Below are 17,062 nucleotides of genomic sequence, written 5' to 3'. Positions count from 1 at the left end.
CAGCTCGTTCAGTCGAAAAGCCGTCGGCGCCACAGTAGTATAAGTTTTAGTTGTCTTTACGCGCATCGAAGATATTCGCCTTCGTAAAAATAGGAGGGCACGCACACTCAATAAATAGAACAATCGCCGACTTTCCAGCTCGTTCAGTCGAAAAGCCGTTGGCTCCGCAGTAGTATAAGTTTTAGTTGTCTTTACGCGCATCGAAGATATTCGCTTTCGTAAAAATAGGAGCTCACGCACACTCAATAAATAGAACAATCGCCGACTTTCCAGCTCGTTCAGTCGAAAAGCCGTCGGCGCCGCAGTAGTATAAGTTTTAGTTGTCTTTACGCGCATCGAAGATATTCGCCTTCGTAAAAATAGGAATTCACGCACACTCAATAAATAAAACAACCGCCGACTATCCAGCTCGTTCAGTCGAAAAGCCGTCGGCGCCGCAGTAGTATAAGTTTTAGTTGTCATTACGCGCATCGAAGATATTCGCCTTCGTAAAAATAGGAGGGCACGCACACTCAATAAATAGAACAATCGCCGACTTTCCAGCTCGTTCAGTCGAAAAGCCGTTGGCTCCGCAGTAGTATAAGTTTTAGTTGTCTTTACGCGCATCGAAGATATTCGCTTTCGTAAAAATAGGAGTTAACGCACACTCAATAAATAAAGCAACCGCCGACTATTCAGCTCGTTCAGTCGAAAAGCCGTCGGCGCCGCAGTAGTATAAGTTTTAGTTGTCTTTACGCGCATCGAAGATATTCGCCTTCGTAAAATTAGGAGGGCGCCGACACCCAATAAAGAAAACAACCGCCGACTATCCAGCTCGTTCAGTCGAAAAGCCGTCGGCGCCGCAGTAGTATACGTTTTAGTTGTCTTTACGCGCATCGAAGATATTCGCCTTCGTAAAAATAGGAGGGCACGCACACTCAATAAATAAAACAACCGCCGACTATCCAGCTCGTTCAGTCGAAAAGCCGTCGGCGCCGCAGTAGAATAAGTTTTAGTTGTCTTTAAGCGCATTGAAGATATTCGCCTTCGTAAAAATAGGAGTGCACGCACACTCAATAAATAAAACAACCGCCGACTATCCAGCTCGTTCAGTCGAAAAGCCGTCGGCGCCGCAGTAGTATAAGTTTAGTTGTCTTTACGCGCATCTTAGATACTCGCCTTCGTAAAATAGGAGGGCACGCACACTCAATAAATAAAACAACCGCCGACTATTCAGCTCGTTCAGTCGAAAAGCCGTCGGCGCCGCAGTAGTATAAGTTTTAGTTTACTTTACGCGCATCGAAGATATTCGCCTTCGTAAAATTAGGAGGGCGCCGACACCCAATAAAGAAAACAACCGCCGACTATCCAGCTCGTTCAGTCGAAAAGCCGTCGGCGCCGCAGTAGAATAAGTTTTAGTTGTCTTTACGCGCATTGAAGATATTCGCCTTCGTAAAAATAGGAGTGCACGCACACTCAATAAATAAAACAACCGCCGACTATCCAGCTCGTTCAGTCGAAAAGCCGTCGGCGCCGCAGTAGTATAAGTTTTAGTTGTCTTTACGCGCATCTTAGATACTCGCCTTCGTAAAAATAGGAGGGCACGCACACTCAATAAATAAAACAACCGCCGACTATTCAGCTCGTTCAGTCGAAAAGCCGTTGGCGCCGCAGTAGTATAAGTTTTAGTTGTCTTTACGCGCATCGAAGATATTCGCCTTCGTAAAATTAGGAGGGCGCCGACACCCATTAAAGAAAACAACCGCCGACTATCCAGCTCGTTCAGTCGAAAAGCCGTCGGCGCCGCAGTAGTATACTTTTTAGTTGTCTTTACGCGCATCGAAGATATTCGCCTTCGTAAAAATAGGAGGGCACGCACACTCAATAAATAAAACAACCGCCGACTATCCAGCTCGTTCAGTCGAAAAGCCGTCGGCGCCGCAGTAGTATAAGTTTTAGTTGTCTTTACGCGCATCGAAGATATTCGCCTTCGTAAAATTAGGAGGGCGCCGACACCCAATAAAGAAAACAACCGCCGACTATCCAGCTCGTTCAGTCGAAAAGCCGTCGGCGCCGCAGTAGTATACGTTTTAGTTGTCTTTACGCGCATCGAAGATATTCGCCTTCGTAAAAATAGTAGTTCACGCATACTGAATAAATAAAACAACCGCCGACTATCCAGCTCGTTCAGTCGAAAAGCCGTCGGCGCCGCAGTAGTATACGTTTTAGTTGTCTTTACGCGCATCGAAGATATTCGCCTTCGTAAAAATAGGAGTGCACGCACACTCAATAAATAAAACAACCGCCGACTATCCAGCTCGTTCAGTCGAAAAGCCGTCGGCGCCGCAGTAGAATAAGTTTTAGTTGTCTCTAAGCGCACTGAAGATATTCGCCTTTGTAAAAATAGGAGTGCACGCACACTCAATAAATAAAACAACCGCCGACTATCCAGCTCGTTCAGTCGAAAAGCCGTCGGCGCCGCAGTAGTATAAATTTTAGTTGTCTTTACGCGCATCGAAGATATTCGCCTTCGTAAAATTAGGAGGGCGCCGACACCCAATAAAGAAAACAACCGCCGACTATCCAGCTCGTTCAGTCGAAAAGCCGTCGGCGCCGCAGTAGTATACGTTTTAGTTTTCTTTACGCGCATCGAAGATATTCGCCTTCGTAAAAATGGGAGGGCTCGCACACTCAATAAATAAAACAACCGCCGACTATCAAGCTCGTTCAATCGAAAAGCCGTCGGCGCCGCAGTAGTATAAGTTTTAGTTGTCTTTACGCGCATCGAAGATAATCGCCTTCGTAAATATAGGAGGGCACGCACACTCAATAAATAGAACAATCGCCGACTTTCCAGCTCGTTCAGGCGAAAAGCCGTTGGCTCCGCAGTAGTATAAGTTTTAGTTGTCTTTACGCGCATCGAAGATATTCGCTTTCGTAAAAATAGGAGTTCACGCACAATCAATAAATAAAGCAACCGCCGACTATTCAGCTCGTTCAGTCGAAAAGCCGTCGGCGCCGCAGTAGTATAAGTTTTAGTTTACTTTACGCGCATCGAAGATATTCGCCTTCGTAAAATTAGGAGGGCGCCGACACCCAATAAAGAAAACAACCGCCGACTATCCAGCTCGTTCAGTCGAAAAGCCGTCGGCGCCGCAGTAGAATAAGTTTTAGTTGTCTTTACGCGCATTGAAGATATTCGCCTTCGTAAAAATAGGAGTGCACGCACACTCAATAAATAAAACAACCGCCGACTATCCAGCTCGTTCAGTCGAAAAGCCGTCGGCGCCGCAGTAGTATAAGTTTTAGTTGTCTTTACGCGCATCTTAGATACTCGCCTTCGTAAAAATAGGAGGGCACGCACACTCAATAAATAAAACAACCGCCGACTATTCAGCTCGTTCAGTCGAAAAGCCGTTGGCGCCGCAGTAGTATAAGTTTTAGTTGTCTTTACGCGCATCGAAGATATTCGCCTTCGTAAAATTAGGAGGGCGCCGACACCCAATAAAGAAAACAACCGCCGACTATCCAGCTCGTTCAGTCGAAAAGCCGTCGGCGCCGCAGTGGTATACGTTTTAGTTGTCTTTACGCGCATCGAAGATATTCGCCTTCGTAAAAATAGTAGTTCACGCATACTGAATAAATAAAACAACCGCCGACTATCCAGCTCGTTCAGTCGAAAAGCCGTCGGCGCCGCAGTAGTATACGTTTTAGTTGTCTTTACGCGCATCGAAGATATTCGCCTTCGGAAAAATAGGAGTGCACGCACACTCAATAAATAAAACAACCGCCGACTATCCAGCTCGTTCAGTCGAAAAGCCGTCGGCGCCGCAGTAGAATAAGTTTTAGTTGTCTCTAAGCGCATTGAAGATATTCGCCTTCGAAAAAATAGGAGTGCACGCACACTCAATAAATAAAACAACCGCCGACTATCCAGCTCGTTCAGTCGAAAAGCCGTCGGCGCCGCAGTAGTAAAAGTTTTAGTTGTCTTTACGCGCATCGAAGATAATCGTCTTCGTAAAAATAGGAGGGCACGCACACTCAATAATTAAAACAACCGCCGACTATCCAGCTCGTTCAGTCGAAAAGCCGTCGGCGCCGCAGTAGTAGAAGTTTTAGTTGTCTATACGCGCATCGAAGATATTCGCCTTCGTAAAAATAGGAGGGCACGCACACTCAATAAATAAAACAACCGCCGACTATCCAGCTCGTTCAGTCGAAAAGCCGTCGGCGCCGCAGTAGTATAAGTTTTAGTTGTCTTTATGCGCATCGAAGATATTCGCCTTCGTGAAATTAGGAGGGCACGCACACTCAGTAAATAAAACAACCGGCGACTATCCAGCTCGTTCAGCCGAGAAGCCGTCGGCGCCGCAGTAGTATAAGTTTTAGTTGTCTTTACGCGCATCTTAGATATTCGCCTTCGTGAAATTAGGAGGGCACGCACACTCAGTAAATAAAACAACCGGCGACTATCCAGCTCGTTCAGCCGAGAAGCCGTCGGCGCCGCAGTAGTATAAGTTTTAGTTGTCTTTACGCGCATCTTAGATACTCGCCTTCGTAAAAATAGGAGGGCACGCACACTCAATAAATAAAACAACCGCCGACTATTCAGCTCGTTCAGTCGAAAAGCCGTCGGCGCCGCAGTAGTACAAGTTTTAGTTGTCTTTACGCGCATCGAAGATATTCGCCTTCGTGAAATTAGGAGGGCACGCACACTCAGTAAATAAAACAACCGGCGACTATCCAGCTCGTTCAGCCGAAAAGCCGTCGGCGCCGCAGTAGTATAAGTTTTAGTTGTCTTTACGCGCATCGAAGATATTCGCCTTTGTAAAAATAGGAGGGCACGCACCCACAATAAATAAAACAACCGGCGACTATCCAGCTCGTTCAGTCGAAAAGCCGTCGGCGCCGTAGTAGTATGAGTTTTTTATTTCGGTACCACGGATCTAAGATATTCGCCTTCGTAAAAATAGGACGCCACACACACTAAGTAAATACAACAACCGCCGACTATCCAGCCGGTTCAGTCGAAAAGCCATCGGCGCCGCAGTAGTATAAGTTTTAGTTGTCTTTACGCGCATCGAGGATATTCGCCTTCGTAAAAATAGGACGCCACATACACAAAATAAATATAACAACCGCCGACTATCCAGCCGGTTCAGTCGAAAAGCCGTCGGCGCCGCAGTAGTATACGTTTTAGTTGTCTTTACGCGCTTCGAAGATATTCGCCTTCGTATAAATAGTAGTTCACTCGCACTCAATAAATAAAACAACCGCCGACTATCAAGCTCGTTCAATCGAAAAGCCGTCGGCGCCGCAGTAGTATACGTTTTAGTTGTCTTTACGCGCATCGAAGATGTAGTAAAGTCAGCGCGAACCGCGCAGCATCTCGAACAATGGTCGGCAGTGAACAACAACGTTTATTGCCCAGAACCGCGATTATATACCCTCTCGTACTGAGAGGGTTACAGAAGAGGGAGAGAAGCATGAACGATAGGAACTCAGGCCAATAGGGGGGCGTGCGGCTGCCTTCGCGGGTCAGCACAAACCAAACAATTACAACATTTCTCCTCCCTTAAAAGTGAAACCGCTGTACCGGTTTTCTTATTCTGGTCGATCGTCTGAGCGTGGGCTGCAGGGGGTCAGTCAATCCCGCCGGAACCACTGGACGCTCCGTGATTGCTGGAGATGGTACTTCACTCTGGTCGGCTGCTAGCGGCTGAGGGCTTTGTTCTTGTTCCGACCCAGTGGTACTGGGCGTATGCACAGGTGACAGATCCGCACTGGTCACCTGGTCAGGACCGCCTTCTAACTGCGCTCTTGCAGTGGCCTCTACAGACGCAGTCCCTGGCGTAAACTCTTGACGACGGCGGACTTGGTCGACGTGGCGCTGCACTGCTCCGGTTGGCGTGTTCACTGTTACCATTCTCGCCCCCGAAGTGGTCTGTACCCTCCCAGGCACCCATCTTTTGCCGGTGCCGTAATTTCGCACGTATACGCTGCTGCCTGGCGAGATGGTCCAGTCGTGAGCGTCCGACGACGAGTCCACAGCTCTGGGTGGGAGACATGTGTCTAGTCGGGAACGCAGCTGATAGCCGAGAAGCATCTCGGAAGGTGACCTTCCTTCTCTTTGGGCGGTCCGCCTGTAATTGAATAACAACCGCATGAGGTTATCTTCCAGCTGTCCGTCTCCCATTTTCCGCAACCCGTCCTTCACGGTCCGAACCGCTCTTTCTGCTGCTCCGTTAGATTGGGGATGGAAAGGCGCAGTGCGCAGGTGCACGATATTGTTTTTCGATATGAAAGTGGCGAATTCTTGACTTGTGAATTGTGTGCCATTATCGGACACGATTGTGCGTGGCACGCCAAACCGGCAAAACATGCTCCTTAAGCATCGGATTGTACTAGCTGTATTTGCGTGCTGCAAGGGTACTGCTTCAATCCACTTCGTGTGGGCATCAACCACTATTAGTATCATCTTGCCTGCTAACGGGCCTGCAAAATCGATGTGTATACGAGACCACCGGACCGCTGTCTTTGGCCAACTCACTGGTGGGGCTGCCGTAGGCATTGGCAGGCTTTGCACGCAGTTGCGGCACTGCGCAGACAAGTTTTGAATGTCCCTGTCCAGGCCTGGCCACCAAAATAATGACCGCGCGACTGATTTCATTGACGAGGAGCCCTGATGCGTTTCATGTAGCAGCTGCAGCATCCGTTCCCGCGCTTTCCGCGGTATCACCACTCTGTTGCCCCAGTAGATCAGACGGTGAGCCAACGATAGCTCCAGCTTACGATCAAAAAACGGCAACAAGTCTGGCGCCATTCCTTTAGTGGTTTGAGGCCATCCATGCAAAATGAAGTGCGTGACACTGGCTAACATCGGGTCCTTGGCCGTCAGCTCCTGCAATTCGTGCGTCGTCACTATACCTTCTTCCAGGGATTCCAATGAAAGGACATATTCCGGCGGTTCACCATCGGTCCCCGGTTCCATAGTCGGCGCTGGTAGCCTGCTGAGGGCATCTGCTGTCAGCAGCTGTTTCCCTGGCACGTACTGTAGCTTGTACTGGTAGCCACCCAAGAATAGCGCCCACCGTTGAATTCGCGCGGCAGCCATCGGTGGCGTCTGGCGGTCAGGTCTGAGCAGTCCCAGCAGTGGTTGATGGTCGGTCACCAGGGTAAACTGCCGACCTAGAAGATAGTCACGAAAGCGAGAAACGCCAAAGATGAGGGCTAGTGCTTCTCGCTCCAGCTGCGAGTAGTTTTGTTCTGCTTTTGTAAGTGTTCTGGAACGGAACCCAATTGGCCTGTGCTCATTTCCTATCGAATGAAACAGCACTGCGCCCACACCATACGGAGATGCGTCACACTCTAGTTTCAGCTCCTTGTTAGGATCAAAATGCACGAGAATTTGTGCATTTTTGAGGCTTTGTTTAGCTCGCTCGAACGCCAACTGCTGCGGCTGTAGCCACTCCCAACGGCTTCCTTTTTCCATGAGCCGATATAACGGGCTGAGCACAGTCGACATATTCGGCAGAAACCGTGCGTAGTACGTGAGCATACCAAGGAACGAACGTAGCTCGCTCACGTTACTCGGGCGCGGGGCTTGCATGATGGCGTCTACGTTCTTTTCCATAGGGTGTAGGCCTTGCCGATCGATACGATGCCCGAGGTAAGTCACTGAAGGCTGCCGGAACTTGCATTTGTCGGCCCTAAGCTTGACACCATGCTCTCGGAATCGTTCCAACACTTTCTTGAGCCGCGCTTCCTTGTCCCCTTTGCCTTCTGACACTAACACGTCGTCAAGGTAAGCTTGGACGCCTGGTAGCCCGCCGAGTACAGCGTCCATTTTCCTTTGAAATATAGCTGGGGCAGAAGCTATACCAAACGGGAGTCTGTTGTAACGAAAAAGTCCGCGATGTGTGTTAATGATACAAAGTCCGCGTGACGCTTCGTCAAGGGGCACTTGGTTGTACGCGTCCTTCAAATCCAAGGTGCTAAAGTATTCACCTCCATTTAAGTTTGCGAACATGTCCTCGATCACTGGAAGAGGGTAATGCTCGATATCACAGGCAGGGTTAAGCGTGACTTTGAAGTCTCCGCATATTCTTACGGTGCCATCTTTCTTCAAGACAACTACGATGGGCGTAGCCCATTCTGAATGTTGCACAGGAGATAAGACACCAAGGGACAATAACCGATCAATTTCACGAGAGACCTTATCACGGAAAGCGTAAGGAAGTGATCTGGCCTTACAGAATTTCGGTGTCGCCGTTTCCTTTAGTTTTAGGCTGGCTGGCGGTCCCTTGATGAGCCCCTGGTCTATCGAAAAAACATCCTTATACTCAGCGAGCAGTCTGTTCACCATGTGGTCACTCGGCGTGTTTCCTGTTGTCGAATCCGGCGCAGTGAGTTCTTCCATCGTAACACCCGTCTTGCCAAGTGCCGCAATCAGATCGCGGCCGCATAGACTCGGTCCTGAACAGTCAAGCACCACGAGTGGACAGGTTACAGACACGTTCTTGAATTGCACCGGAAGTTCAAGTTCGCCAAGCACCGGCAGTTGTCCCGCGTAACATGACAACTTCACATGCGGCGATTTCAAGCGTGGCCACTGCGCTCTGTGTCGGTCGTAAACGTTCCGTGATATGACGCACACCGGGGATCCTGTGTCCACTTCCATGTCCAGATCTATTTCCCCCCACCGAAATGTGCGGCGTAACGGTGGTTCCAGGCCGTTTTTCCTACCAGAAATTAGCGTCCAGATGTGTGCCTCATCCTTGTTCTCGTTTCTAGACGCGGTTTCAACTGTCAGTGTCTTGACACTCGCGGTTCGCCTAGCAGCATTTTCATCTGTTCTCGCCCTGTAGCATTTCTTCGCCAAATGACCACGTTGCCTGCAGCGGAAACACCGTGCGTTAGCCCAGCGGCAGGCGTTATCATCGTGCTTCGTGCTTCCACATCGTCCGCACTCTTGCGCTTCCCCGCTGGTATCTCGCGACGAAGAGCGATGACTGGCTTGCATTCTTAGCACCGTTGGTGGTGCTCCACTGATATCGTTTGCATCGTTCTCGGCTGTTTCTGCTGCTATTGCCAGCGCTTCGGCCTCCTCCAGCGTCAAGTCTTTCTTCGCCAGTAACTGCTTGCGTAGGTTAGTTGAGCGTACACCGCAAACAATTCTATCCCGCAGCATTCGGTCTAGCGCACTCCCAAAGTTGCAGCCGTCTGCTATGCGCCGTATTTCGACCAGAAATGCGCGCACTGCCTCACCCTCTTGCTGGCAACGGGTGAAAAATTTATAGCTCTCCGCTATCTCGTGACGCTTCGGGTCGTAGTAGCTGTTTAAAGCTGCGACTGCTTCATCATAGGTGAGGGAATTCGGTGTCCGGGGTGCAATCCGTCCCGCTAACACTTGCACCGTCTGCGTGCTGAGTGCTGCCACAAGCAAGGCTCGCTGCTGCTTTGAGTCAGTAATAGCATTGGCTTCAAAATATGCTTCTGCCCTTATAAGGTACGCTTTCCACTTATCTGACGTGTCGTCGAAGGTCGGGAGCTGCAGGCTGGTCATAGTTCTCGTCGGTGCTTCAAGTTGCGACAGGCTGTCGGCTTCAACTTTTACCGCATGGGTAGTTTCCGCACTCGTCGCCACTGTAGTAAAGTCAGCGCGAACCGCGCAGCATCTCGAACAATGGTCGGCAGTGAACAACAACGTTTATTGCCCAGAACCGCGATTATATACCCTCTCGTACTGAGAGGGTTACAGAAGAGGGAGAGAAGCATGAACGATAGGAACTCAGGCCAATAGGGGGGCGTGCGGCTGCCTTCGCGGGTCAGCACAAACCAAACAATTACAACAGAAGATAATCGCCTTTGTAAAAATAGTAGTTCACGCACACTCAATAAATAAAACAACCGCCGACTATCGAGCTCGTTCAGTCGAAAAGCCGTTGGCGCCGCAGTAGTATAAGTTTTAGTTGTCTTTACGCGCATCGAAGATATTCGCCTTCGTAAAAATAGGAGTTCACGCACACTCAATAAATAAAACAACCGCCGACTATCCAGCTCGTTCAGTCGAAAAGCCGTCGGCGCCACAGTAGTATAAGTTTTAGTTGTCTTTACGCGCATCGAAGATATTCGCTTTCGTAAAAATAGGAGTTAACGCACACTCAATAAATAAAGCTACCGCCGACTATTCAGCTCGTTCAGTCGAAAAGCCGTCGGCGCCGCAGTAGTATAGGTTTTAGTTGTCTTTACGCGCATCGAAGATATTCGCCTTCGTAAAATTAGGAGGGCGCCGACACCCAATAAAGAAAACAACCGCCGACTATCCAGCTCGTTCAGTCGAAAAGCCGTCGGCGCCGCAGTAGTATACGTTTTAGTTGTCTTTACGCGCATCGAAGATATTCGCCTTCGTAAAAATAGGAGGGCACGCACACTCAATAAATAAAACAACCGCCGACTATCCAGCTCGTTCAGTCGAAAAGCCGTCGGCGCCGCAGTAGAATAAGTTTTAGTTGTCTTTAAGCGCATTGAAGATATTCGCCTTCGTAAAAATAGGAGTGCACGCACACTCAATAAATAAAACAACCGCCGACTATCCAGCTCGTTCAGTCGAAAAGCCGTCGGCGCCGCAGTAGTATAAGTTTAGTTGTCTTTACGCGCATCTTAGATACTCGCCTTCGTAAAAATAGGAGGGCACGCACACTCAATAAATAAAACAACCGCCGACTATTCAGCTCGTTCAGTCGAAAAGCCGTCGGCGCCGCAGTAGTATAAGTTTTAGTTGTCTTTACGCGCATCGAAGATATTCGCCTTCGTAAAATTAGGAGAGCGCCGACACCCAATAAAGAAAACAACCGCCGACTATCCAGCTCGTTCAGTCGAAAAGCCGTCGGCGCCGCAGTAGTATACGTTTTAGTTGTCTTTACGCGCATCGAAGATATTCGCCTTCGTAAAAATGGGAGGGCTCGCACACTCAATAAATAAAACAACCGCCGACTATCAAGCTCGTTCAATCGAAAAGCCGTCGGCGCCGCAGTAGTATACGTTTTAGTTGTCTTTACGCGCATCGAAGATATTCGCCTTCGTAAAAATAGGACGCCACATACACTAAATAAATATAACAACCGCCGACTATCCAGCCGGTTCAGTCGAAAAGCCGTCGGCGCCGCAGTAGTATACGTTTTAGTTGTCTTTACGCGCTTCGAAGATATTCGCCTTCGTATAAATAGTAGTTCACTCGCACTCAATAAATAAAACAACCGCCGACTATCAAGCTCGTTCAATCGAAAAGCCGTCGGCGCCGCAGTAGTATACGTTTTAGTTGTCTTTACGCGCATCGAAGATATTCGCCTTCGTAAAAATAGGAGGGCACGCACACTCAATAAATAGAACAATCGCCGACTTTCCAGCTCGTTCAGTCGAAAAGCCGTTGGCTCCGCAGTAGTATAAGTTTTAGTTGTCTTTACGCGCATCGAAGATATTCGCTTTCGTAAAAATAGGAGTTCACGCACACTCAATAAATGAAGCAACCGCCGACTATTCAGCTCGTTCAGTCGAAAAGCCGTCGGCGCCGCAGTAGTATAAGTTTTAGTTGTCATTACGCGCATCGAAGATATTCGCCTTCGTAAAATTAGGAGAGCGCCGACACCCAATAAAGAAAACAACCGCCGACTATCCAGCTCGTTCAGTCGAAAAGCCGTCGGCGCCGCAGTGGTATAAGTTTTAGTTGTCTTTACGCGCATCTTAGATACTCGCCTTCGTAAAAATAGGAGGGCACGCACACTCAATAAATAAAACAACCGCCGACTATTCAGCTCGTTCAGTCGAAAAGCCGTCGGCGCCGCAGTAGTATACGTTTTAGTTGTCTTTACGCGCATCTTAGATACTCGCCTTCGTAAAAATAGGAGGGCACGCACACTCAATAAATAAAACAACCGCCGACTATCCAGCTCGTTCAGTCGAAAAGCCGTCGGCGCCACAGTAGTATAAGTTTTAGTTGTCTTTACGCGCATCGAAGATATTCGCCTTCGTAAAAATAGGAGGGCACGCACACTCAATAAATAGAACAATCGCCGACTTTCCAGCTCGTTCAGTCGAAAAGCCGTTGGCTCCGCAGTAGTATAAGTTTTAGTTGTCTTTACGCGCATCGAAGATATTCGCTTTCGTAAAAATAGGAGCTCACGCACACTCAATAAATAGAACAATCGCCGACTTTCCAGCTCGTTCAGTCGAAAAGCCGTCGGCGCCGCAGTAGTATAAGTTTTAGTTGTCTTTACGCGCATCGAAGATATTCGCCTTCGTAAAAATAGGAATTCACGCACACTCAATAAATAAAACAACCGCCGACTATCCAGCTCGTTCAGTCGAAAAGCCGTCGGCGCCGCAGTAGTATAAGTTTTAGTTGTCATTACGCGCATCGAAGATATTCGCCTTCGTAAAAATAGGAGGGCACGCACACTCAATAAATAGAACAATCGCCGACTTTCCAGCTCGTTCAGTCGAAAAGCCGTTGGCTCCGCAGTAGTATAAGTTTTAGTTGTCTTTACGCGCATCGAAGATATTCGCTTTCGTAAAAATAGGAGTTAACGCACACTCAATAAATAAAGCAACCGCCGACTATTCAGCTCGTTCAGTCGAAAAGCCGTCGGCGCCGCAGTAGTATAAGTTTTAGTTGTCTTTACGCGCATCGAAGATATTCGCCTTCGTAAAATTAGGAGGGCGCCGACACCCAATAAAGAAAACAACCGCCGACTATCCAGCTCGTTCAGTCGAAAAGCCGTCGGCGCCGCAGTAGTATACGTTTTAGTTGTCTTTACGCGCATCGAAGATATTCGCCTTCGTAAAAATAGGAGGGCACGCACACTCAATAAATAAAACAACCGCCGACTATCCAGCTCGTTCAGTCGAAAAGCCGTCGGCGCCGCAGTAGAATAAGTTTTAGTTGTCTTTAAGCGCATTGAAGATATTCGCCTTCGTAAAAATAGGAGTGCACGCACACTCAATAAATAAAACAACCGCCGACTATCCAGCTCGTTCAGTCGAAAAGCCGTCGGCGCCGCAGTAGTATAAGTTTAGTTGTCTTTACGCGCATCTTAGATACTCGCCTTCGTAAAATAGGAGGGCACGCACACTCAATAAATAAAACAACCGCCGACTATTCAGCTCGTTCAGTCGAAAAGCCGTCGGCGCCGCAGTAGTATAAGTTTTAGTTGTCTTTACGCGCATCGAAGATATTCGCCTTCGTAAAATTAGGAGAGCGCCGACACCCAATAAAGAAAACAACCGCCGACTATCCAGCTCGTTCAGTCGAAAAGCCGTCGGCGCCGCAGTAGTATACGTTTCAGTTGTCTTTACGCGCATCGAAGATATTCGCCTTCGTAAAAATGGGAGGGCTCGCACACTCAATAAATAAAACAACCGCCGACTATCAAGCTCGTTCAATCGAAAAGCCGTCGGCGCCGCAGTAGTATACGTTTTAGTTGTCTTTACGCGCATCGAAGATATTCGCCTTCGTAAAAATAGGACGCCACATACACTAAATAAATATAACAACCGCCGACTATCCAGCCGGTTCAGTCGAAAAGCCGTCGGCGCCGCAGTAGTATACGTTTTAGTTGTCTTTACGCGCTTCGAAGATATTCGCCTTCGTATAAATAGTAGTTCACTCGCACTCAATAAATAAAACAACCGCCGACTATCAAGCTCGTTCAATCGAAAAGCCGTCGGCGCCGCAGTAGTATACGTTTTAGTTGTCTTTACGCGCATCGAAGATATTCGCCTTCGTAAAAATAGGAGGGCACGCACACTCAATAAATAGAACAATCGCCGACTTTCCAGCTCGTTCAGTCGAAAAGCCGTTGGCTCCGCAGTAGTATAAGTTTTAGTTGTCTTTACGCGCATCGAAGATATTCGCTTTCGTAAAAATAGGAGTTCACGCACACTCAATAAATGAAGCAACCGCCGACTATTCAGCTCGTTCAGTCGAAAAGCCGTCGGCGCCGCAGTAGTATAAGTTTTAGTTGTCATTACGCGCATGGAAGATATTCGCCTTCGTAAAATTAGGAGGGCACCGACACCCAATAAAGAAAACAACCGCCGACTATCCAGCTCGTTCAGTCGAAAAGCCGTCGGCGCCGCAGTAGTATACGTTTTAGTTGTCTTTACGCGCATCGAAGATATTCGCCTTCGTAAAAATAGGAGGGCACGCACACTCAATAAATAAAACAACCGCCGACTATCCAGCTCGTTCAGTCGAAAAGCCGTCGGCGCCGCAGTAGAATAAGCTTTAGTTGTCTTTATGCGCATTGAAGATATTCGCCTTCGTAAAAATAGGAGTGCACGCACACTCAATAAATAAAACAACTGCCGACTATCCAGCTCGTTCAGTCGAAAAGCCGTCGGCGCCGCAGTAGTATAAGTTTTAGTTGTCTTTACGCGCATCTTAGATACTCGCCTTGGTAAAAATAGGAGGGCACGCACACTCAATAAATAAAACAACCGCCGACTATTCAGCTCGTTCAGTCGAAAAGCCGTCGGCGCCGCAGTAGTATAAGTTTTAGTTGTCTTTACGCGCATCGAAGATATTCGCCTTCGTAAAATTAGGAGAGCGCCGACACCCAATAAAGAAAACAACCGCCGACTATCCAGCTCGTTCAGTCGAAAAGCCGTCGGCGCCGCAGTAGTATAAGTTTTAGTTGTCTTTACGCGCATCTTAGATACTGGCCTTCGTAAAAATAGGAGGGCACGCACACTCAATAAATAAAACAACCGCCGACTATTCAGCTCGTTCAGTCGAAAAGCCGTCGGCGCCGCAGTAGTATACGTTTTAGTTGTCTTTACGCGCATCTTAGATACTCGCCTTCGTAAAAATAGGAGGGCACGCACACTCAATAAATAAAACAACCGCCGACTATCCAGCTCGTTCAGTCGAAAAGCCGTCGGCGCCACAGTAGTATAAGTTTTAGTTGTCTTTACGCGCATCGAAGATATTCGCCTTCGTAAAAATAGGAGGGCACGCACACTCAATAAATAGAACAATCGCCGACTTTCCAGCTCGTTCAGTCGAAAAGCCGTTGGCTCCGCAGTAGTATAAGTTTTAGTTGTCTTTACGCGCATCGAAGATATTCGCTTTCGTAAAAATAGGAGCTCACGCACACTCAATAAATAAAGCAACCGCCGACTATTCAGCTCGTTCAGTCGAAAAGCCGTCGGCGCCGCAGTAGTATAAGTTTTAGTTGTCTTTACGCGCATCGAAGATATTCGCCTTCGTAAAAATAGGAATTCACGCACACTCAATAAATAAAACAACCGCCGACTATCCAGCTCGTTCAGTCGAAAAGCCGTCGGCGCCGCAGTAGTATAAGTTTTAGTTGTCATTACGCGCATCGAAGATATTCGCCTTCGTAAAAATAGGAGGGCACGCACACTCAATAAATAGAACAATCGCCGACTTTCCAGCTCGTTCAGTCGAAAAGCCGTTGGCTCCGCAGTAGTATAAGTTTTAGTTGTCTTTACGCGCATCGAAGACATTCGCTTTCGTAAAAATAGGAGTTAACGCACACTCAATAAATAAAGCAACCGCCGACTATTCAGCTCGTTCAGTCGAAAAGCCGTCGGCGCCGCAGTAGTATAAGTTTTAGTTGTCTTTACGCGCATCGAAGATATTCGCCTTCGTAAAATTAGGAGGGCGCCGACACCCAATAAAGAAAACAACCGCCGACTATCCAGCTCGTTCAGTCGAAAAGCCGTCGGCGCCGCAGTAGTATACGTTTTAGTTGTCTTTACGCGCATCGAAGATATTCGCCTTCGTAAAAATAGGAGGGCACGCACACTCAATAAATAAAACAACCGCCGACTATCCAGCTCGTTCAGTCGAAAAGCCGTCGGCGCCGCAGTAGAATAAGTTTTAGTTGTCTTTAAGCGCATTGAAGATATTCGCCTTCGTAAAAATAGGAGTGCACGCACACTCAATAAATAAAACAACCGCCGACTATCCAGCTCGTTCAGTCGAAAAGCCGTCGGCGCCGCAGTAGTATAAGTTTAGTTGTCTTTACGCGCATCTTAGATACTCGCCTTCGTAAAAATAGGAGGGCACGCACACTCAATAAATAAAACAACCGCCGACTATTCAGCTCGTTCAGTCGAAAAGCCGTCGGCGCCGCAGTAGTATAAGTTTTAGTTGTCTTTACGCGCATCGAAGATATTCGCCTTCGTAAAATTAGGAGAGCGCCGACACCCAATAAAGAAAACAACCGCCGACTATCCAGCTCGTTCAGTCGAAAAGCCGTCGGCGCCGCAGTAGTATACGTTTTAGTTGTCTTTACGCGCATCGAAGATATTCGCCTTCGTAAAAATGGGAGGGCTCGCACACTCAATAAATAAAACAACCGCCGACTATCAAGCTCGTTCAATCGAAAAGCCGTCGGCGCCGCAGTAGTATACGTTTTAGTTGTCTTTACGCGCATCGAAGATATTCGCCTTCGTAAAAATAGGACGCCACATACACTAAATAAATATAACAACCGCCGACTATCCAGCCGGTTCAGTCGAAAAGCCGTCGGCGCCGCAGTAGTATACGTTTTAGTTGTCTTTACGCGCTTCGAAGATATTCGCCTTCGTATAAATAGTAGTTCACTCGCACTCAATAAATAAAACAACCGCCGACTATCAAGCTGGTTCAATCGAAAAGCCGTCGGCGCCGCAGTAGTATACGTTTTAGTTGTCTTTACGCGCATCGAAGATATTCGCCTTCGTAAAAATAGGAGGGCACGCACACTCAATAAATAGAACAATCGCCGACTTTCCAGCTCGTTCAGTCGAAAAGCCGTTGGCTCCGCAGTAGTATAAGTTTTAGTTGTCTTTACGCGCATCGAAGATATTCGCTTTCGTAAAAATAGGAGTTCACGCACACTCAATAAATGAAGCAACCGCCGACTATTCAGCTCGTTCAGTCGAAAAGCCGTCGGCGCCGCAGTAGTATAAGTTTTAGTTGTCTTTACGCGCATCGAAGATATTCGCCTTCGTAAAAATAGGAGTTCACGCACACTCAATAAATAAAACAACCGCCGACTATCCAGCTCGTTCA

General features: G+C 48.0%; 1 pseudogene; it reads right to left on the bottom strand.

Annotated features, from left to right (window-relative positions):
• Positions 1-6,587: 6,587 nt before the first annotated feature.
• LOC144096775 (uncharacterized) lies at positions 6,588-9,796 on the bottom strand (annotated as a pseudogene).
• Positions 9,797-17,062: the final 7,266 nt, after the last annotated feature.

Source organism: Amblyomma americanum, chromosome 7 (genome assembly GCF_052857255.1).
Source record: "Amblyomma americanum isolate KBUSLIRL-KWMA chromosome 7, ASM5285725v1, whole genome shotgun sequence".
Lineage (NCBI taxonomy): Eukaryota > Metazoa > Arthropoda > Arachnida > Ixodida > Ixodidae > Amblyomma > Amblyomma americanum.
The sequence above is the reverse complement of the archived record's forward strand: the minus strand, read 5'-3'. Positions and strand labels throughout refer to the sequence as shown.